This window comes from Cavia porcellus, unplaced genomic scaffold (genome assembly GCF_034190915.1).
Source record: "Cavia porcellus strain 051 isolate PalLab524CR breed Dunkin Hartley unplaced genomic scaffold, mCavPor4.1 scaffold_2, whole genome shotgun sequence".
Lineage (NCBI taxonomy): Eukaryota > Metazoa > Chordata > Mammalia > Rodentia > Caviidae > Cavia > Cavia porcellus.
The window spans coordinates 137858865-137880859 of NW_026947485.1; the positions used below are offsets into that span (position 1 = coordinate 137858865).

General features: G+C 38.3%; 1 long non-coding RNA gene across 3 annotated transcripts; it reads left to right on the forward strand.

Annotated features, from left to right (window-relative positions):
• The first annotated feature begins 2169 nt into the window (after window positions 1-2169).
• On the forward strand, window positions 2170-21695 carry LOC134475296 (uncharacterized). Of its 3 annotated transcripts, none has more exons than XR_010046439.1 (4): window positions 2170-2313; window positions 17153-17350; window positions 19596-19697; window positions 20411-21695. It is a non-coding gene; the product is annotated as an uncharacterized LOC134475296 (long non-coding RNA). The 3 variants fall into 3 exon arrangements; XR_010046440.1 differs by lacking the exon at window positions 2170-2313 and having other exon boundaries at window positions 16531-17350; window positions 20411-20476; window positions 21550-21695; XR_010046438.1 differs by lacking the exon at window positions 2170-2313 and having other exon boundaries at window positions 16542-17350.
• Window positions 21696-21995: the final 300 nt, after the last annotated feature.

Consider the following 21995-nt stretch of genomic DNA (forward strand, 5'->3'; position numbering starts at 1 on the left):
TCTACTAGCAAGGGACTTTAAAAATTGAGATATAATTATTTACGATAACACCCATCATTTCAGAGTACAGTTCTGTGCTTTGGCTTGTGACTGCCACCCCAACCAAAATGTGAAACATTTGCAGCATTCCCAAAAGTCTCCTCATGCCTGGGGTTCAGTTTCTCTCCCCATTTCTAGCTGCTAACACCACTAATTACTATTCTGTCCCTCTTGGGTTTTTTCCATCCCAGAATGGCACATAAAAGGAGCTGTACATATAGCCTGTGAGTCTAGTTTCCTCCTTTTAGCATAAGGCATTAGGGATTCCCCAAAATGACTGCACTGGTAGTTCATTTCTTCTAGTTGCATTACATGAACATACCAGAATGTTACTCATTCACCAACTGACAAATATTGGGATATTTTTGGTGTGAAACAACGATGAATACAATTATTTTAAACATTCACCTACAGGATTTTGCATGTACATGTTTTTTCCCTTTGAGTAAAAATCCCCAGGAATGGGATTAAGGGGTCAATGGTAAGTGTGTGTTTGACTTTATAACATACTGCCACAGACATAAATTAAATGACACTGAGCATCTTTTCATATGCTTCTTTGCCACTTGCATATTTTATTTGTTGGAATTTCTATTCGAATTATTTTGCCTATTTTTTTCTTTGCAGTGCTAGAGATTGAACCAGGGGCCTCACATGTATCAGCAAGCGCTTGATCATGGAGTTACATCCCAGCCTTTTTCATTTTAGTCTTTAGTCATTCATTTCAGTCTTGCTAAGCTATTCAGGCCAACTTCAAACTTGAGATCTGCCTGCTTCAGGCTGCCAGTAGCTGGAATGACAAGCATGTGCCACCACGCTCAGTTTGTCTATTTTCAAATGGAATTTTTAAGAACTCATAGAGTTTAGAGAGCTCTTTGTGTATTCTGGATATGTCTGTTAGTGGATACATATTTTTCTCAGTTTATATCTTGTGTTTTTATTTTAACAATGCCTTTTGAAGAGTAAAAGTTTTAAACTTTAATGAAATGCAAGTTATCAGGTTTTTTTCTTCTATAGATCATATTTTTATGTCATCTGTGAGAATTCGCCTATCCTAAGGTAACAACATCTTTCTCCTATGATTTATTTTAGAACTTTTATAAGGTATACATTTGCATCTATTGTCTATATTACATAGATTTTGTTTGGTACAAAATAAAGATCATTTGCTTTTTGCATAGAACATTAAAAAAATTGAGATATGATTTATGTATGGTAACATCCACCATTTCAGAGTACAGAGTACTCAAGCATCCTTCACTGAAAAGACTATTCTTTCTCTGTTGAATCACCTCTGTGCCTTTGTTGAAAACCAATTGTTATACATTGGGTTGTGTTATAACTTTTAAATGACACCTTTTGTGCTAGGGCAACCAATTGCTTTTTCCTGGGGAGAAAAAGGCTATCTCAGAGGCCCATGAGTAATGTTCTCAAAGATGACTAAATTCTTAAACAAGAAGTTCAGAAAAGCTAAGTATGATGGCACAGGTCTATATTCCTGTGTGAGGCTGAAGGAAGAGGATCATAAATTCAAGTCTAATCTGGGCAATTTTCTCAAAATAAACTAGGAAAAAAGACTGTGAATGTAGCTCAGAACCTCCTAGGTTCAGTCTCCAGTATTTCAAAGAGAAAGGGAGAAGCTTGCAGGTAGACTAAAGATTAAGCCTTATTCTTACTTGAACTGAAGGAAAAATATTATTGCATAATTATTAGCTGTCCTGTTTATTGTATACTACCCGTGCCTGAACTCTAGGCAGTCCTGAATACTAACAGGTCTTTCAGATTTTTTTCTTCAGTAAGTTAAAAATAATTCTAGGATATAGTGAATATAATATATAATTTTAAGGATATAGAGGAATCTAGTCAAATATCTTTTGAATTTTTTTATTGTAATTAATAATTGTTTATAAACATATCATGCTCTATAAAATGATACATACATTTTAGGAATGTTGCTGAGTTTTTTCTCTCTTACCTATCATCATGATCTAAGTTTTTTATTGTTCCTGGGGCTTGGGTTCATGGCTTTGGGCATGCTAGGCACACACTATACCACTGCGCTACATTCCCAGGCCATGACCTACTTTTACTTAAGTCCCTCACGTGTTTGTTTGACATCAGAATCTTTTGCAGCACTAGGATCACTGATTGTGTCATCTAACCCAGTTTTTTTTCAGAGCTTATCAGCTTTGTTTTGTTCAATTCGTGTTATTTGAAATATAGCATGATTTGTTTTTCTGCATGAAGCTGTCCTCAGCAATTTTATCACAAGCCGTAAGTACTTATTTGCTCAGCATTAGAGTCCTTGGCATTTTTATTCATGCTGAACCCATGCATTAATGATATTTACCTCATAATACTTACAGCATTGTTGTTTAAAAACAAACATATCTAGGATTGCATTAAGCCTCTTTCAGTTCTCCCCAACAAAGTGGATGGAGAGAAAAGAGAGGAAAAAGGGGACTAAAAGCCCTAAAACTCAAAAAGCAGGGGATTATGCAAAAGGGTATGTGAGAGACAAAGATTGATAAGGGGGGGGGGGAGATTCGCTCCCCAATATGGTTTTCTGTGACAGGAGAGTGAGCTTTGGGAGTTGTATTAAAGCGTAATTGGCGGCTAGGTGATCACTGCTTGGGATTCCAGGCCCCTAAACCTCTAGGATTTCTTCTTTGCCTAATGAGGCAGATTATCTTGCCAATATCTCTCACAAGTAGAATTCGGCCAATACATTTGGTTGCTTGTTGGTAAGTCGGTGGCTTGATTCTTGCCCTTGAATATCTGTGTGAAGTGCAAAGCAGTGAATGTGTTCCCTTTGCTTATGTGCTTCTCTTCACATTCTTGGGGAGACTAGGAAGTCTGATTTTTGGTGTAAATTTCCCTTTGCCTTGTAAGTCCTTTTCATGTCTCATTGAAAGATCAGTTTTTGCAACATGGGTCCTTTCAGACTTTCCTGACCTATTTTGTCTTGCCTGTGTCTTATACAAACTGTGTGTTTTGTGTGTTTTCAAGGGAATGAACAGTTGGTATGACTGTTTGCATTTGATCATCTGTAAATAGAATATAATCAGGAGACAGATGCAATGTAATTTGCATTGTAAAAATTGAAATAATCATAAACTATAACAAGGGAGTGTATTAACAAGAGATCATCTACTTAAAGGTAAAAATGAGTCTAAAAAGTAGAGCAACAGCTGATATAGGGAGCAGCCATGTTTTTTTTTTTTAAATTTTATTTTGCAGATAGTAAAAATACAACAGAACAAGACAGAATAAAGCCAATCAAGACAATGCCGTGAGATTGGCACAACTTCACAGCAGGATACTGGGATAGTAGTAATAGGTACTATAATACCTGTTGCCATAATAGGGACCAAGAGAGTGGATGAATAAGCTGCCTAAGTTCCACCATGCCCAGATCTTAGCCTCTGGTTCTCTTCCTGGCCCATACCAGGCGTGCTTACCGAGAGGGTGGGCGAATAAGGAGCAGCCATGATTTTGAAGGCTGAGATAGCACCTACAGAAGAGCTCCTGCCCCTGGCTGAGACCCAGATCTAGACCTCTTTGGAGAGGGTGCTGCCATAGGTCACTGGATGAAGAAGTCTGCTGAGGTCCGGTTACAAGACTCCACTTCTGATTTAGAAGGGGAAGACTGGGTGCCAAGGAGAGGTACTGGGCCTGGGTAGCCATTTGTTGGAATTCATGCCGCTTGTGGTACTCCAGCTGGAGAAGGTGAAGGGAATGTCACCCGTAGAGAGGTGCCTCTTACTCTTGGCTACTGAATACCACTACCTTCTGTGCTCTGTGGGTGTAGGTGCTAAAGGAACCATATCCTTAGGAAATGAGGCCTACAAAAGCCAGTGTGCTCAGAGAAGCCTGCTGAGAGGAGCGAGGCAGCACCAGGACAGGAGTCCCTTTTCCCTCTTGTGCCCTCTAGCACGTCTTACCTGTGGCACGGGCCTAGAGACAACGAAAGTTTTCCTCCTAAGAAAGAAAGCAACAGTTGTTTCCTTAGTTGTTGTTTATGTTCTGCTTGGAGGTTAGGTGCTGGTGTGCATTCCACTGTTATCTGTGTGCCAAAGGCTCCTGTATCTGGATAGAGATAAGGAACATTCTCCAGCTTTTCTTTGTATTTAATGAATCCAATCAGCCAGAAGGAATTAGAGTATTTCAGCTTAACTTAGTGAGAGTCATTCAGGCCACAGGTTACAGTAAAGATCTCAGGCTAGTGGGGAGGCAGGCGGTCAGTCATTTGCACAACATCCTTAGCACTGGGGAGGAGAGGCTGGGCATTCAGAAGAGCAGGCTGTGTTAGCAGACTGGTGCCTCTGCTCCTGGAGACCAAAGATACTTCATGCATTCTCCACAGAATTCCAAGCTGACTCAAACTGGCTGCCTCAGGAAGCTACTCCCAGGAAATACAATTAATTGACACCCCAAGGTCTTCAATGTCAAGATCTGTGTTCTTCCAGTCTGGACAATTTAATCACTGCTGAGGGAAAGAAACTTTCCTGGCCTTAATGTCACTTTTCAGGTCCCTATCACCATTCAGTATCTGAACATCCTGGCCTCGTTTCCAATCACAACTTTCTACTCCCACTGGCTTGAGAATAGTGGGTTAGAGTGGTGCGGTTCTCAGTAGGAGAGGTGTACATTGTTGCTTCTTTGTGTGTGGAAAAGAAGTGAGGCCAGCAAGAATGAGTAGTCGCACCAGTCATCAGACACTGGTACGAAATGATAGAATTTGAATTTTTAAAATAAGCTATCCATAGGCTTAGCCAAGAGGAATTAGATTTTGGTAGGAATAGTGTTCCATATATATGGTATTTTAAAATACAGCACCAATGAGCTCCAGTGGTGCAATTTGATTAGTACACAGTGCTAATGGGTACCATCTCAGCTTGGGGACCAGTGACTGTAACCCAGGATCTAACGTGGGCAGCCAAAGGGTCAATATGTGGTTATCTCTCCCAGCTTTACTTGAGCTAGGAGGGGCTGGATGGGAGTGGGTGTGGTGAGCCTTTATCACACAGAGACAAGAGACTGTAAGTTATTTAGATGTAAAACTTCTGGCTATCGGAAGGATAGAGGCAATTAGGGTACAGCTAGACATGCCCTTTGTGTTCTTCTCTTGCAACAAATGCATCCTGAGAGAGGAGAGAAGAGGAGAATCCTTAAGAGTAGAGGGAAACTCTTGTATTGAATTTGAACGCCAAATGGACTGGGTTTAAGTCTTTAATTTGACTGAATATTTACTCTAAGGGACTAATTTTGAAGCTGTAGTGACACAGTCACCTTGAGAATGATTGCACTGAGTTTCCTCCCATCACTGAAATGGGGACTTGTTACACTGAATTTCATCATAGAGAAATAAGTTGAAATACACATTTCTTCCCATTTGGGTTGTAGAGTATGAATTTTAAATCCATTACACTCTCACATTCTTCCTTTGAAGATTTAAATCATTTGCATGATGTGTACCGCAGCACCACTCAAGAAGGAAGTGAGCTTGGTGCTTGCAGTATCAGCAGTGGCTGGGATTTCTGGAGACCACCCTTGGATCCCAGGGGCTGATTCCCCCATCTGAGCGTCTGATTCAGAGACTGCAGTACCTTTCGGCTTCTCCCAGCTCACTGATGACACAGCTTTTTCAGAAGTTATCATACATTGTACATCCCATTAATTATCTTTAAAAAACCCAAAACATTTATTAAGTGCTTATGATATACTAAGTGCTAGCCTGTAAATAATATGCTGGAACACAGGAGCTTATATCAGAGATTCACTGAGGAAAACAAGGAGATAAGGAACTAGACTGATAAGCAGCCTAAAAAAAGCACTTATTAAATAATCCAGGCCGACTTCCTCAAGTCATAGACTGCTTTTGCTTTTGCTTTTTTCACTGAGAGGACAAAATGACAAAGGGCAGCGAAGAGGCTTGAGACAAGAAGGAAGCACTGAGTAAAGTTGGAGGTAGCAAAGTAGGAATGAGATCATTGCAATAATAAAAAAGACACTGTTTAAACATTGGCCATTGTCTGGGGAAAGCCTGTTATCTGACGCTTTCATTCTCAATCCAGTGTCTTCCTTTACCAGCAGTAAAAGTTCATATTCTTGCCTACCAGAAGTCTCCTCTGATCCAAAGCCTTTTCGTTTGATCTGTAAGAAAGTGCACTGTGGCAGAAGCCCTCTGGTCATTATAGGAGAGAAGAGTCAGCGACTGTAAAATGGTGGCCTTGATACTTTCTACTACGGCCGGCCGAAGTGGGAGCTGGGAGTTGGTAGTTGAAGTATCAGGAAGTCAGGAAAATGATCAACAAGAGAGATCTTTTCCCCTTTCACTCTGAGGTTAGGAATAAAGGACTTTAAGAAAGTGATTATATAAGGAAGAAGACTGTTCTATTACAAGGATTTGTCTTTCCTTTCATATTAATTCTTCACCGTACACACACACACACACACACCCACCCACACCCACACACACACCCACACACACACACACACACACACACACACACTTACACATGCACGCACACACACACATATACACACAGCCTGTGTCACTAGTCTAGTATTCCAAGGAGGGAGAGAGGTCAACTATCTTCATAAAAATTCTTTATACTAGGACACACATGGAGGTTACTTTAAAACACAACAGTTTAATATCTTTATCTGTATATCATCTTATTTACCAAATAATAGATATTTTCAGTAGAATTTCTTTGGCCTAATCCTTTAAAAGGCACCTACAGCTAAGTAATATACAAAGGCAGGTGTGTATTAATTCTAAGATAGACTCTATTTCTTAGATTTTTTACTTTTTAAACAGTGCTTACTATAGCTTAATACTTGTGTTTCAAATATTAGGTTCCTTTACTGACCTGTGCTGTCTCAGCATCGCATTGAATTAATTTCCACAGTAACTAAAATCATAAACACCAGATTATGACTATGTAACAAGATGTAGCAGATGGGAGAAAGAGATGAAAAATACAAAGCTCTCTACAAAACATGACATTTTAAAAACAGTTATTAAAACTCATAGTGAAAGGAATACAGAGTAGTAGCTTTCTTGTAAAGTTGCACAATATTTACCTAAGAAATATGCTTAGTCCTAAAATTTTATGTCATAAATTAGTTAGTAGGAATTTGAAAGAATAAAGTAGAAACTTTTGGAAAAATCTCACTCAAAGGAACTAATCTGATAGATTGTTTCTGGGTGTGTTGCCTAAGGATCCCTATTATAGACTTGCTTTTTATGTGCTAACCGCAGAAGATGCTGGATTTGCTTTTAGGAACAAAATGACCCTTTGGATACCAGAATTTAATGTTTGTGGTTGTGGTTGGAGATGTATGATAGCATTTGCTCCTGCTGGTAGGCGACAGAAAGAATCAGGAAAGGAGAAGGAAAAAAAAACATTCAATCCAGAATTATGGGAATTAGGAAATGCAGCCACACAGAAGAGGGGCTTTCTTGTTCTGAAACAAAGACAACATGTTTCATTTTAGATGAATTCTTGGTCTAGATTGAAAAGCTTGTAGAGAGGAGGGAACAGCAAGGCAGTGTAATCAAGCAGTTTAGTCTCTAGCTCCTCAGCTGAAGACTTTTCTTTTTAACTTAAGAGGATTGAAGACTTCTGAGTCCTGACGGTTCCCAGGCATCATCTAGGTGGAGACAACAGTGCTAGTCCTCCAGAGCAATGCTTGGCTGGAGCCAGCAGAACATTAGCTGGATCTAAGTAACTCTGAAAGTTGAGGCAAATGGTCTAAGTCCAGCAGAATGTACTTTTGTTTTGACACACATAGCTGATGATGCAAAAGTGGTCTTTCTGACACCTCAGAAAACAAAAGAAGTTATTTTACAGTTCAGCTGAGGAGCTAGAGACTAAACTGCACCAATCATTGCCGCTAGCCTTCCAAGAATATCACAATACATTTCTTCAATTTTCTTTCTTGGTTTATTGGGCTGAGATTAATGTTGAAACAAGATATAGTCAACTGTCTACACACATGGATTCAACCAATTACAAACTGTAAATATTTGGGGGAAAAACATGGTGTATGTTGAATGACTACAAACTCTTTTTCTATTTTTATTTTTATTTTGGTACCAGGGATTGAATTTACAACCTGGTGCTTACCAGGCAGGCACTCACGCCACTGAGCTAAACCCTCAACCCCAAACTCTTTTTCTTGTTATTATTCTCTAAACAGCACAGTGCTCTTTTGGTATCTCCTTGCCTGTCTTCTAGGCCTCCCTTTGAAATTTGTGTGGAAGCTTTGCTGACTCCACTACTCTTGCATTCTGCTTGCCAGTAAAACCAGCACCACATGCACAATGTCAAGGCCTGCTGACAGGGGAAGCAGTGTGCAGGTTCCACTGCAGCACAGCTACAGGGCATCTAAATGGTTGGGTGATTGAAATGAATCCCAGGGAATTAATTTACTAGAAGGTTCTTCTTCAGTAGGGGTCTCGGAGATACTCTTCTCAACCAAAAGACTGAAACTCTAATACCCCAGAAACTTCCATAGGTAGAGTCTGTAGATTCCTGAGATGCTTGAATTTCTTGTTCTAATACAAAGTATGTGGTCTCTTTTTAATAATGCTAATCGGTTGAGCAGCCACATCTCCTTGAGCACAAACTTTGTACATGGCTTTTTCTGGGTCAAAATTATACATGTTTTTTTCTGGGTCAAAATTTAAGTGTTTCAGATTTTTTTGTTCTGCTTTTTGCCCCTTGATTCTCATCTAAATCTGACCAAAAGCAGCCAGCAATATCCACGGCACAGCCTGAATGTTGGACTGTTTTGAAATTTCCTCCACCAGATTAATATAGTTTACTGTTATTTCAGTCTCCAGCAAAGTCTCAGTACAGTGTTAGAATGTAGATAGTTTTCTTTGGCGTTGGGGGTGAGGTTGGGGACAGAGTTTAACATACATGTCCTCTAGTCCAACTGCAAGTGGGTGGAGTTCTTGTTCCCAATTGAAACTTGAATCTAGCCGTTACTGTCCACATGCCTTTCAGCATCCTTGTCTTTTGAATTCTGCAAGAATCATCCACCAAGCTCTGTTTACAGCATTCTATGATTTCTCTAACCTACTTCTCCAATTTTTTCCAAACTTCTACCATGAACTACTTTTAAAGGCTTCTAAACCACACAGTCAGGTACAGTCCTATTAAGGACTCCACTTCTCTGATCCCAATTTTCTGTATCCGTCTGCTTTGCTGTCATTGAACATAGCATCTAAACACATACAGCCTAAAGGAGGAGAAATTTACTTTAGTTCATGTTTTTGGTCTGGATGGGTTGGCTCCAAGATAGGAAGGCATGGTACAGCAAAGCTACTCAGTTCAAGGCATCTGGAAAGCAGAGCTGGGAAAGAGTGCCTGAGAGGAATGTGTCAGGGACCATATCTAGCACCCAAGGCCACACCCCTACAGCTCACCCAGACACACCCAGTGGTGTGCTCTACTAATTTGCTAGGCATTTCTCAATCCAGTGAGGTCAACATGTCAGGAGTAATAGTCACACTATTTACAAAACATTTACATTTTATTAGGTATTATAAGTGATTTAGAGATGACTTCAAGTATGTAGGATGATGTGCACAGGTTATATGCAGATACTGTATCATTTTATGTAAGGGACTAGAACATCTGTAAATTTTGGTATCCGTAGGGGCTTCCTGGAACCAATCTCTCAAAGTTGCTGAAGGACAATTTTGATTTTAGCTATTAGATTTAGATTACATTGTGTTTTATAGCAAAAGAGGCGAAATCTGTGAGTTTAGAGTTCATGCTAAGGCAAATTGTCCGCATTTTTCTTTTATTATCCAATTAAGTACTAGAGTGATAGAGCTAGCACGGGAAAGTCAAAGCTTCACATTGTTGGCAAGAAACAAAGGTCCTGTCCCAGAGAATGCCGTGCTTCAGAATCTACCAAGAATCCTCGCTTTGGCAGCACATGTACTAAAATTGGAATGATGCAGAATCTGCCAAGAATGGCCAACTCTTCAGCAGCCACAGACAAGTAAGAGGCAAAGTCCATATCGCTGGGTCTAGAACCTATACTTTTCTACTTGAAAGTACGCTGATATTTGGTGAAAGTGCTGAGTAAGACTGGCCTACAATCAAGTTCTCGTGGTAAAAGAAAAATACTTATTTTTCATTTTGTTTTTTGAGATAGGGTCTTGGTATGTGGTTCAGGTTGGCTTCAAACTCATGATCTTCCTGCCCTGACTCCCAAGTGGGTACTGTTTTCTAATTTTAAAAAGTTTATAGTAAATATATGTTTAAAATTGGATTTTCTTGTGGAAAATAGACTTTTAAAAAATGCAGTATTATGTTAAATTAATTTATCTATAAAATGAGATTCATTTGTACATTCAATGACTCTAGCTGACTTTTCCAAAATATGTCACTTATTCAAACATTCCCACTGAGTTAAGAATAGGAACAAATTGTTAGTAAGTGGAGTGACGGGTGAGAAGTAGACCTGCCAAGAGTGAATAATTAAAAATGATCCTGAGTTGAAAAAAGAAGAGATGTCCCCCACCCCCATATGTTACAACATCTTACAACAGTAGCTCAAAAGCATCTGTGATTTATAGTAAAAAATCACAGAATTCCTTAGGCTTTGCAGCTTAAAATACAAATTTTCACACCTCCTCCTATATAGAGCCTGTGTAGGGGTGCCCTATAGCTTTTTCAAAAGCAGATAACCGATTTTAAAAATCATCATCTTCTCCTTGTTTCTAATAAAATAAAAAACTTATTGTATAAAAAATGTTGCTTAGCTATTCCCATCTCTGATGAAGATTGAGAATTAGAAATGGGATTCAACTTTGTCAGATGGAGCTTAGGTTGTACATAGGAAGGTTTTTCTGCATCCAGGAATTATAAAGTACAGAGCAGTTCCTGATGAGTGTGCTTTTCCTGAGAACTTACAGATGGTGACATGGCATACATTTGAGGGTGCAGTAGGGCAGCGAATGAAGTCATAGGATCAGGAATGCAAAATATTAGTTATGAAGTAACTGGTTGTTTAGTTGCTAAGGAATCCTAAAAATAGGGTATGAAGCATTGACTGGAAGGTGAGAGATAGCTCTGAGGATTTCATTGGGTAGCTCAAATTTGATAAAGGCAGTGCAGAGCTGCTTTTTGGAGCTGCAGAGTCTGAGCAGCAAACTTAGGCAGCCAAGTCTGAATCTCAGCCACCTTGCAAAGTTATTCTTGACAATAGCCTAGATTTCTCTCCCTGTAGACCAACTTGACAAATCTGGCCCTCAGACTCACAGTAGTGGTTCCTAGTGCCTTGGACTTGGGTCCCCAAATTTCCAGCAAATTCCACCCTCATGCCCACCTTACTTTTCAGACTCCCACCCATCTGCCACAGTGTGCAAAGCAGACCATTTACCTGGAAGGAAATGAAAATAATGGGAAGAATCTAAGTGATGAGTAAAAGGTGGATTTGGGAGCAAAGTTGTTCTTGTTTTCATCCTTGGCAAGTTGAATTTTGGGGATGGGGCGAGGGTACTGGGAATCAAACTGAGGACCTTACACTTATTAGGCAGGTGCTGCGAGAGGGAGCTATCTCCAGACCTCCTCTTTGTGGAATTTTTTGTGTGATGATACCCTCAAAATACTGTAAGAAGAGTTCATTGTTTGTCAATTAAATGGAGAAATGCTTAGGGAATAATGTGCTGGAAAATTTGCCCACACATTTGCCACACCCTCTAACCATACCCTGTCAAGGTCATGTTGCTTGTTTCTTCTTAGAGAAGTTCCATGAGGGATTGGGGTTTTCATCTGTTATTTCCTGCTTGCTGGGTTTTAAAATGTTTTTGTAACAAAGTGCTATAATCATCAGTTTATTTTTCTTTTACTTATAGTAAAATGTGTTAGAAATGATATCTGACTGCTGTGTGGATTCTGGGAGGATGGTGAGAAAGCAGAGGCAGGCAAGGAGGGGACTTAAGGTGAGAAACCCTAACTCTTCTCCCCTCAGAGCGTCAGGGATGCTGCTCTAGGACAGAGCTGGTTTGTTTCCTGCGGAGTCTCTTTGATGCCTTTGCATACTTTTTTTAAAGCTGGCTCCAAGGGAGGAGAGCTGAGAGCTGTGATTCCAAAGATTTCTATTTTATCCTTGCTAGCAGTTATTATTAGTTTGTGGGTTTGGAGACTTAGTCAGTGACTTTTGGTCTATGGGATTACACAAAGGATATCCCAACTCAAAGAAAAAAGATATTTTTGGAAATCGTCATTACTATTCACTACTTTAAGTCATTATCTTTTTCCTGGAGGGTTATGTTAAATTTGTAAGGCAAAATAAATAAACAAAATACCCTTAGTAGAAATAACTATTATATCATTGTGAGATAATAACATAATATGAGGACTGCCTGGTAAGGACATAAGACACAGAATAGACTAATTAAACAATAAGATTATTGTTTAATCTTAAAAATTAAATGTAATTTATAGTAAATTTTACCTCCTTTAGTTTATAGTTTTCCAAATATTGACAAACACATATAGCCATATAACCACTACTACAATCAAGATATGGATCAGTTCTGTAACAGCAAAAAGATTTCTTTATATTGTCCTGGTATAATGTCAGATATTATCTATATCTATGTTAGTCAAACCTTTCCCTAGATCCCAGAAACCATTGATACGTGCTTTGTTCCCACTGGTTTGCTTTTCCAGGCATTCCTACAAATGGGTTATAAAGAATGTATCCTTTTAATTATGACTTTTTATCACTTTGTATAATATATTTGAGATTCATTCATGCTGTTCTGTGTAACACTGGCTTGTTCCTTTCTGTTGCATAGTAGTATGACATTGTAGAGAGGTACTAGGATTAATTTATTCTCTCAGTTAAGGGCCTACTTTAGACTGAGTTGTGTCTCTTTTAGTTCATGTGATGAAACATTATCCTCACAATGTGACTGTTTTTGAATAAGGGCTGTAGGAGGTGATGAAAATCAAATGACTCCATCACTTCTGGCCCTAATCCAATGGTGTTGGGGCTTTTATGAGAAAAGGAAGAAAAATGGGCTGTAGCTCAGAAGCAGAGCACTTGCCTAGCATGGATGATGCCTGGGTTCAGTGCCTAGCACTGAAAAAGCAAAATAAAAATTTCAGTATGAGAAAAGGAAGTGCATCAGTGTTCCCCACCTCAGCACACATACACCAAGGAAAAGTTAACTTGTGCATGTTGCAAGAAATCAGCTGTCTGCAAGACAGGAAGAGAGCTGTCACCAGAAACCAAATTGGCCAGCAGTTTAACCCTGGACTTTGGCCTCCACAACTGTGAGGAAGTAAATTTCTGTTGTTTAGGACACCTAATCTGTGACATTTTGTTAGAGCAGCCCAAGCAGCCAACTGGTTAGGAACAATCTAGCAAGAATTCTAGTCATTCACTATTAGTTACTAATAAGGAAATGTAGTAGTTACGTGGTAAGTGAATCATCCTCTAAATATACTGGCCATGGTGGATGGTTTCCACTCTCTAGTGAGTTAGATAAAAATACACAAGAAAAACTGGGTGCTCCCAGTGGGGATATCAGGGTTTATTTCATTGTAGAGAAAAATTGAAAAACCAGAATGAGACAACAAGGTGACTTAAGTTGACAAGAAAAAAAATGCTTCTAACTGCTCTTAATTATTATTTGGGTAGTTCTTCCTCAAATAAGGTAGCAGTGTAAGTGTGAATTTTCTCCTTTCCACCGGTGAGGAGGAGAGAGGACCTGGTGCCTCTCAGGAGGCCTCTGAGAGTGTGCTTTTTAGACCAAGAGACATCTGAGAAAAGAATCAGCTCCAGGGGTGCTGGTTAATAAGCAGGTTCCTAGCTTTTGGAGACCTCACTTCCCTAACAGATCCTTAACTTTCTCTTGTAAAGCCCTAACAGTTGCTCAGAGATGCTTAACATCTTTATTGCACCATTTGTGCATACCCAGCAAATGGACATATTTAAAATACACCACGAGACTCAGGTCCTGCCTTCCTGAAAGATATACACATACCAACCATAGTGTATTTATACGTAACTATAACACACAGTCTGTGTGTGCAGAGAAAGCCAGGTAAGTTGATATTGCTGAGAAAAATGCATCTGAAGGAAAATGACTGCCTTTCCAGGATTTATGGGTTTCTGTGCATAAAATCCTTTAGTCAAATCCTAGATATCAGGACTGCTAAGTGATACGCATCCTTTTACTCCTCTTAGTGGGATGAACCCCGAAGGGAGAAAGATCCTATGGGTTACCGTGGGGCCTCAGAGGAAGACAGCTAAGCTCAACAATCTGTGATGAGATAGGAAAGTTTCGGTGCTTCTAAATAGTCTGCTTAATAATTTGGGAAGCAGAATGTATCTTTCTGTTGCTCACTCAGCATTTTTGGCAAGTAACTTGGGCACATGGATCTTCTCTGACACTGCCTAAGGCAGCTAGCGCTCTGCTTCTCTGGAGCATGGTGCAAGTGACTGACTGACTGAAATGTGCGCATTCTGCAGTCTACAGTCAGGTGTGTGTGTCCTGTGGATGGAAGCCGCCCTCCTCGGGCATGGAACCTACCAAGTTGAACTAACAAGTTCTCCAGTAGCTATTTGCTGGGGTGTTTGTTATTTTAATCTCTGAGATTTGAATTAGGTCTTAGATCCTTTAGGGTCATACTCTGAAAGTTAAAAAATTTTTTTTTAAAAAATCAAGCTTGTTAAATATATTTCAGTTTAAAAAAGAGCCTATTTAAAATTGAGTGAGAGAGCAAATAGAAGTCAATTAAAAGGAATGCTGTGAATACTTTATTCATGTTTCCATTTCTGCACCTCAAGAAAGTGATGACAAGAGAAAAATGTGGTTTATTGTGACAGTTGTATAAATAGCTTTAGAACTGGGACAATATTTTATGATGATGGTGACGATGACAATAAGGACAACAACAACAAAGAAGACGAAGAGGAAAGAGGGTTGTTGGGTTTTTTGTCCATAATATCTTAAGAATGTCTAATTAGGAAAACATGATCTCCAAATTAAGAAAAAAGAGGGAGGGCATGCAAAGAAGGAAAGAATCTGCGAACTGTGCTTGCATTTCATCAGCCCTCAAATTCATGCAAGAAATGGCACAGATCCCATAAAAGAAGGGTGATGCTGTGAGTTTTTATTGGTGCAGTCAAGTATGTACTGGCCTCCTTCTACCTCTTGAGGAGAGATAATTCTAAGAGACGACTGCTCTTGCTGCGAGGGCATGTCTCCTATTCTGATTACAAACCTTGACACGGCAAGGCTTCCACACCTGTCTTCACCAATTAATGTCTCTCAGTTCTACGCCCAACACTGTCAGCTTCTTGTTCTAAGAAAGGTGATGAAATACAATATCGCTTAGGTGGCTCTTCATATACAAACGCAGTTACATTTGATCAAATTTCACAGAATTGCCAAACAGCTATGGAAAACTCTAAGTAATTGAAACTTACAGATGTATGGAAATGTCAACCATTCACTATCAAAAACATAGCAAATGAATGTTTTTGATACTTTGAGACTCTTGTCTTTCAGGATGGATTCTAAACTGGGCATAGTGGCACGCCTATAATGTCAGTCCTCGGGAGGCTGAGGCGGGAGGATTGTGGCAAGTTAGATGTCAATCTACACTACATAGTGAGTTCAAGGCTAACCTGAACTATATAGTGAGAGCCTGTCTCAAAAACAAAACAAAGCAAAACGCAAATATTTGACATATAGACACACAACACCAAACAAACAAAAAGGTGAATTCCAAATGTTCAATGCTGCATTTAGGGGTTAGACTTAGAGAAAATTCAAAGGCAACATAAGCTTAGTCAGTCAATACGTTTTCTTACATTGTGACTATTCTCATCTACTCCAAAATAGATTTCTCAAGGAAATCTTTACATTTCTTGTATTTGTTTTTGCTTAGGAAATTCTTATTTCCGCTACTTGAAGGAAAAACAAAAAGACATGGGGATTTTCATCTTTACCCTCCACCAAAATTTAGGTCAAGCCTGCCCTTTTAGTACTCAGGGATTAGCACTGGATTAGCACACTTGAAGCCTGTTAATGCAAATTCGTAGACAACATGGAAAAAGTGAGCAGGGTACAATAACAGGTAAAGAATCTGAGATTTAATACTGGATTCCTGAAATGATGAAAATTAAGTTAAAATTATGTACACATACAGATAAGACTCAAAAGAGACATAGGATAAATGAGGTCAAATGATTTATTGAAAAAGGTGAGATCTGAGATGAGTAATTTTTATTTTAAATTTCTAATGCTGTTATTATAATGTTTGCAATAAATAACATTCTTTAAAAAAAAGAATTTGGTGGATTAGTACCCTGAAAACTATAAAATACATCTGAAGGAAATTAAAGAAGCTATAGTCAGTGGAAAGACATCAGTATTCACAGACTGGAATATTGTTAAGATGTCACAGGGGGCTGGGGGTTTAGTTCAGCGGCATAAGCACCTGCCTTGAAAGCAGGCAGTCGTGAGTTCGATCCCCGGTACCGATAAAAAGAAAAAAGACAAAAAAAAAAAAAAAAAGATTTCACTACTACCAAGGCGTTCCATAAATGCAATCAATTTTCCAACAACGCTTTTTTCCCCCAGAAACAGAAATATCTGTTCTGTTTACAAGGAACTGATGGCATTGACTCTGAAGAGTATGGAAAAATCCAGAGTTCCAGGCTGACAGAGGAAACAGTCCAGGGCCCAGGGTCACATCCACACTGGTGGGCCTCTGCCCATATCCCTCAGCATTCACAGTTCCCATATCTTCTCTTCGGGCTTCCAATCACAACTACCCACAATTCGAAGAGTTCCTTTGACCAGCAGAGAGCCTACTTGAGCTCTTGTGGGCCATTCAGGAAGAACCAGAGTTAATACCTCCTCCCAGTGAGGCTCACCCAGTGACTGAGCACAGGTGGGTTAATGCCAATTCCTTCACTCACAAGTATGGTGACTCAGAAAAAATTCAGTTCACTGTTTTCTACTTTACTGTGGTGGGATTGAGCTCCTAGTGCCCTGTTCCACCATACACACACATTTCTTTCTTTCCTCCCCTTTCATTCCTTGCTTTTCCAGTCCAGTACCAGGGCTTTCTGGGCTCATCTTCCCAGTGAACTACTTCCCACCCGTTTGTTGTCTTAGCTTCTGCCTTGGAGGAAACCAACCTAAGAACTGATGAAAAGGACATAGCACACACCTAAATGAAGACAGTGGTGCCTGGCACAGAGCACAGAAAATTTCGGAAGATGGAGTGAAGCCCAGCCAGTGTTGCAGGTAGCATTCCCATCATTCTCAATAACATGATGTATTTTAATCAAAGTATTTCTCTTGCTCTCAACTAGCCAGAGAGCTCTTACTCATCTGTCTATAGACATGCATAGAAAGATGTCTACAATCTTATCTAATGTGAGACCTAATTATGTTAATATAGTATAAACTAAGAGTGTGTTTAACTTTTATATTTGTCTTTATCTACTGTATACATCTTTATAATAAGCATATGTTATTTAAAAAAAAACAGTAGTGTTAATTTTCTCTAGGGAAAATGAGGAGATATTGGTCAAATGTCACAAACCTGCAGTCATAAGATGACTGTGTTCTAGAGATCTAATTTACAGCATGGTGGCTATGCTTCACAGTATATCAGCTATGTTTGAAATTTACTAAGAGAGTGGATCTCAGATATTTTCATCACAGAAAAGGTACCTATGTGAGGTGAAGTATATACCAATTAGCTTGATTATGGCAATTATTTCACAATGTGCACATATATCAAATTATTACATTGTATACTTTGATATGTAAAATATTTTATCAGTTATGCTTCAATAAAGCAGAAAAACAAAAAACAAACAAACAAAAAACACACTGCAAAGACTAGAAACAACTATGGCAAGCGGTGGGCAAGAATACTTTATTGTACATAGTGTGAATATAGTTAACTATGATTTTTATTCTGACTTTTTGCATTTTTAATGAGAAACTATTTTCTCTATTTCTATTAAATCATTATTGTTTTTTAAAGTTAGAAATACATGGTATTGGTGAAATATAACAAAATTGACAAGTTTTAGATGGTATGAGGTAGAGAGAATGCTTTAAAACAGTAACTCAGCAAAATCTTTCAGGGAGATAAATTCACAATATAACCAGAAGCCTTCAAAATCTCTATGCTTTTGATGCAGTATATACTTAGCTTGAGGCACATTTCCCAAAGCTTGCAAACAGTTTCAACTCAGGATCAACTTCATTAGGATCACCTAAGCCCCTCCAAAGACATTTGAATCAATCAATGTCTCTGAAAATCGTGGATTAACAGATTTTCTGATAATTCTTATGTACACCAAAGCTTAAGCCCTACTGGCTTGGGAAGATGAGGAACTCATTCATTAATGTTTATTCCCTACAAACAATCAGGCTCTGTTCCCTGCTCTCAGGACACACCCATAAATAGCACAGAAAAAAATCGTTGTGCTCACAAACTTTCTTTAAAAATTCATTTTATATAAAGAAGCTCATTACAGTGTTGTTTATAATAAAACTAAGAAGTAATGAAAAATTCAATGATCTTTCAAAGAATGACATGGCAAAGTTTTCATTGTGTGTTACCAAATGAAAATAAATATGATTCCTTTTAAAAATACATAAAAATTGATTAAAAAAGACTACAGGGAAATATAAAATTAGTTATTTTAATTGTCTCTGGAAAACATGATTATAGATTATTTCTATTTTCCTTTATGTTCCTTTATGTTCATATTTTCTAAATTCCTGGAAAAAATGAAGTTCTAACATAATCAGAAGAAAATGTAATCTTTAAAAAGATTAATTTAAAACTAATTTTAACATGTTTTAATGCTATATTTACTTTTTAAAACATATTTTAACAATATATGGGCATGGTTACTTACATTTCTGAACTCAACCTTAGAATTTTCTATGCCATTTTGTTACCTGATCACTTTTAACTTCAGGCTTAATTATGTGAACTTCTAAATTCTCTATGAAAGGACAGTTTGAGATTCTTAGTATTTTTCCTTAGATTTTTATTCTTTTTATGGTTTTCAAATATATAGCATAATTTTCATGTAAAAATTTTAGAGAAATACATGCTATAGGATAAAAAGTAGTCATAATTTCAGCTCTACTCTCTTTCTAAGAAAACTACCTTAAAGGATTTGGTTATGTTCTTCCTGATTATTTTTTATATAAGTAATATTTACCATATATCTGTATCATATATATTTATGTTTTATATATGTTGTAGTCAGGGTTTGTAAGGGACTATATTTAATATAGAACACATAATTTATAGGATTATTTTTATAAGTCACCTAAGTAGTCAAATGCAGAAGAGTGCAATAGATCTAGCCATGCACTAGAGACCCAAAGAATCCAGTCGAGGGCCTGGATCCCACAGCCATGTCCTGCATGAGTCCAGGAGAAGACCTAGAGCCCCTCGGCAATGTCGTCCATGAGCCCGATGGAGGCCTAGAGCCCATGACAATGTCTCATGCAGGTCTGTATCAAGGATCTGCACTGGGAAGACCCAAAGGTCAGTGGTGGAAGCTAGAAAGTCTGCATCAGGGATCTGCACTGGAGCCAGGAATTGATGCTCAAGGTAAGGACCAGAGTTCCCCATATGAGAACCATAGCCATTCTAGGTGACAGTGAGGACTCAAGCCCCTATGACAATGAGAACAGCTGAGTTCATATCAGGAAAACCAGTGTAACAACCTTCTCCAGGAGAATCAACAGTATCCCATCTTCTCCAGTCCTGCTTTCATGCTGTTGGCAATAATTCTTAGGTAGGCCCTCCACACCCATAATCACACTGATTCTGTACAGCGGTGTGTAACAAGTTGACCATTAATTCAGCACATACATACATACACATTCAAATATGTATGCAGTTTTATTTACTTTAGTGTTTTATATACCAGTTTGGACCTTGCTATCTCCTTTCACCAAGTATTTGAGATACTTTTCATGTCATCTTACAAAAATCTATTTTGACTTTATAATGACTATACATATTATATTGAATGGGAATACCTTGATTTAGTTTTTAAAATTCCTCTTTGTTAATCATATTTTATCAGCTTATTGCTGATTTGGATATTGCTGGATATTGATTATTGTTAGTTTGGAAGAAGCCTATTGGTTTTGGCATGATTATAGTTATTGCTGACTTTCTGATTGATATTTCTTCTTTTTCCTCACTTATCTTTGTCTTTCATGTTCTTTGATGACAATCAGATCATTTAGAGATCATGATAGTTTTTACTCTTTCTTCTCTATGTGTCTCATTCTATTTTCTTTCATTGTCTTAAGCTTGGCTAAGACCTCCAGAAAAAAGAGTGATAATCACCACCAAGCCTGGCCATCTGCATAATTCAGGTAAAAGTCAATCTTTGGTGTTCTAGATTGTTCGAGAGAACTAAGTTATCTAGCTGGCTTGTACAGCCCTAGTCTGAGTTCTTGTTCTTAAACACCACTTTGCCTTCATTTAAGCTTGTAATATACCCCGCAGATAGACATTTTAGGATATACATTTTTAATTGCAGACAGCAAAGTCAGAATGAGGCGTGTGTGTGTGTGTGTGTGTGTGTGTGTGTGTGTGTGTGTGTTAGGTGGTGGATGCACTATTGCAGGTGATACTAATTTGCAGTTTCCCTTCTCAGGCATAATCCTGTTTTATGTCTACCACTTTCTATGACAGGAGAAAAAAACAAGAATTTAGGAAGTCTTGGGTTTTTCTGTTTTCATATCTGTCTTATCCCTGGATAGCCCTTCTCCCAGTTAGATGATGATGATAATTTAAGAAGGTAGAGATAATTTATCAAATAGCAGAGAGTTTACTTAGATAAGAAATGTCTTACCAGATCTTGATGGCTGAGATAATGTCTCATAAAAACTTTGGTAGAATAACTGATATTAGCCAATCTAGGAAGCTTATTTAAATTGAGCAGGGATGGGGTGACTTTGAAAATGATTTCCACTTGATCTAAAAATCAGGCAGGAAACTGAAATTCTTATGGATTTGAGAGAAAAAAGCAGACTATCTGAGGTCAGCACGATACTGTTAATGCTCCAGTTGGAAAAGTTGGAAAGTTATGCAGTTTTTACTTAGCTTCATCTTGTTCTCTGTAATTGCTTCCTTTCAACCATAAAGTTGTTTAGTGTAAGAGAGATATTCCAAGGCATCTCTTTATATTCACTGCTGCAAGATCCCGTTTTAGCATAATTACAGTCTTGGAGTTGAAGAGACGGCTCACTCTAGCTAGCTCTGCAGCTGGCTTTCTCAGATGACAATAGGAAGCTCACCAGCTTAGCAGCGTCCAAGGCTGTGAGCCAGGGGAGGCCTTCATGCTGAAATTTTGCCCTTGCTTTGTCCCTATTTCCTTCATGAGAATGAGGAAATGATTTAGAATTTTTAAAGAAGGAAATTTTGCTTTTTCTTTGTCTCTTAGGGCATTTAAATTGACATGTGATGCTCCAAATACAGATTTCAGAATCTCAAATCAGAGACTACATCTTTGTGTCTCAAACTGATGCTACTGAGCAAAAACCGAAACGTAATAAAAAAAACAAAGGAAATAAAGAAAAAACAAAAGCACATTGTTCAGTACTTTTATCCTTTCCTTTTCACATAATATACATTTTTCTTTTCATGAGAAGACTAAAGGATGTCTAATTTTTTTGTTTCCTTTGCTTACAAATGATCCCATGTTCAGCTTGACTACTTACTAGACAAATTATTTTTATAAATTGAAATAATGACAGTTTACCCTCAGCTCTTTGTTGCTAAGAGGCTTAGACATATACTCCTACATTAATTTCTTTTTTCTTGTTATTTCTTATACTGATTTCTCAGCTTCTCAAAAACATCAGGGTTCTTCCTTTATTTGACCCTTCT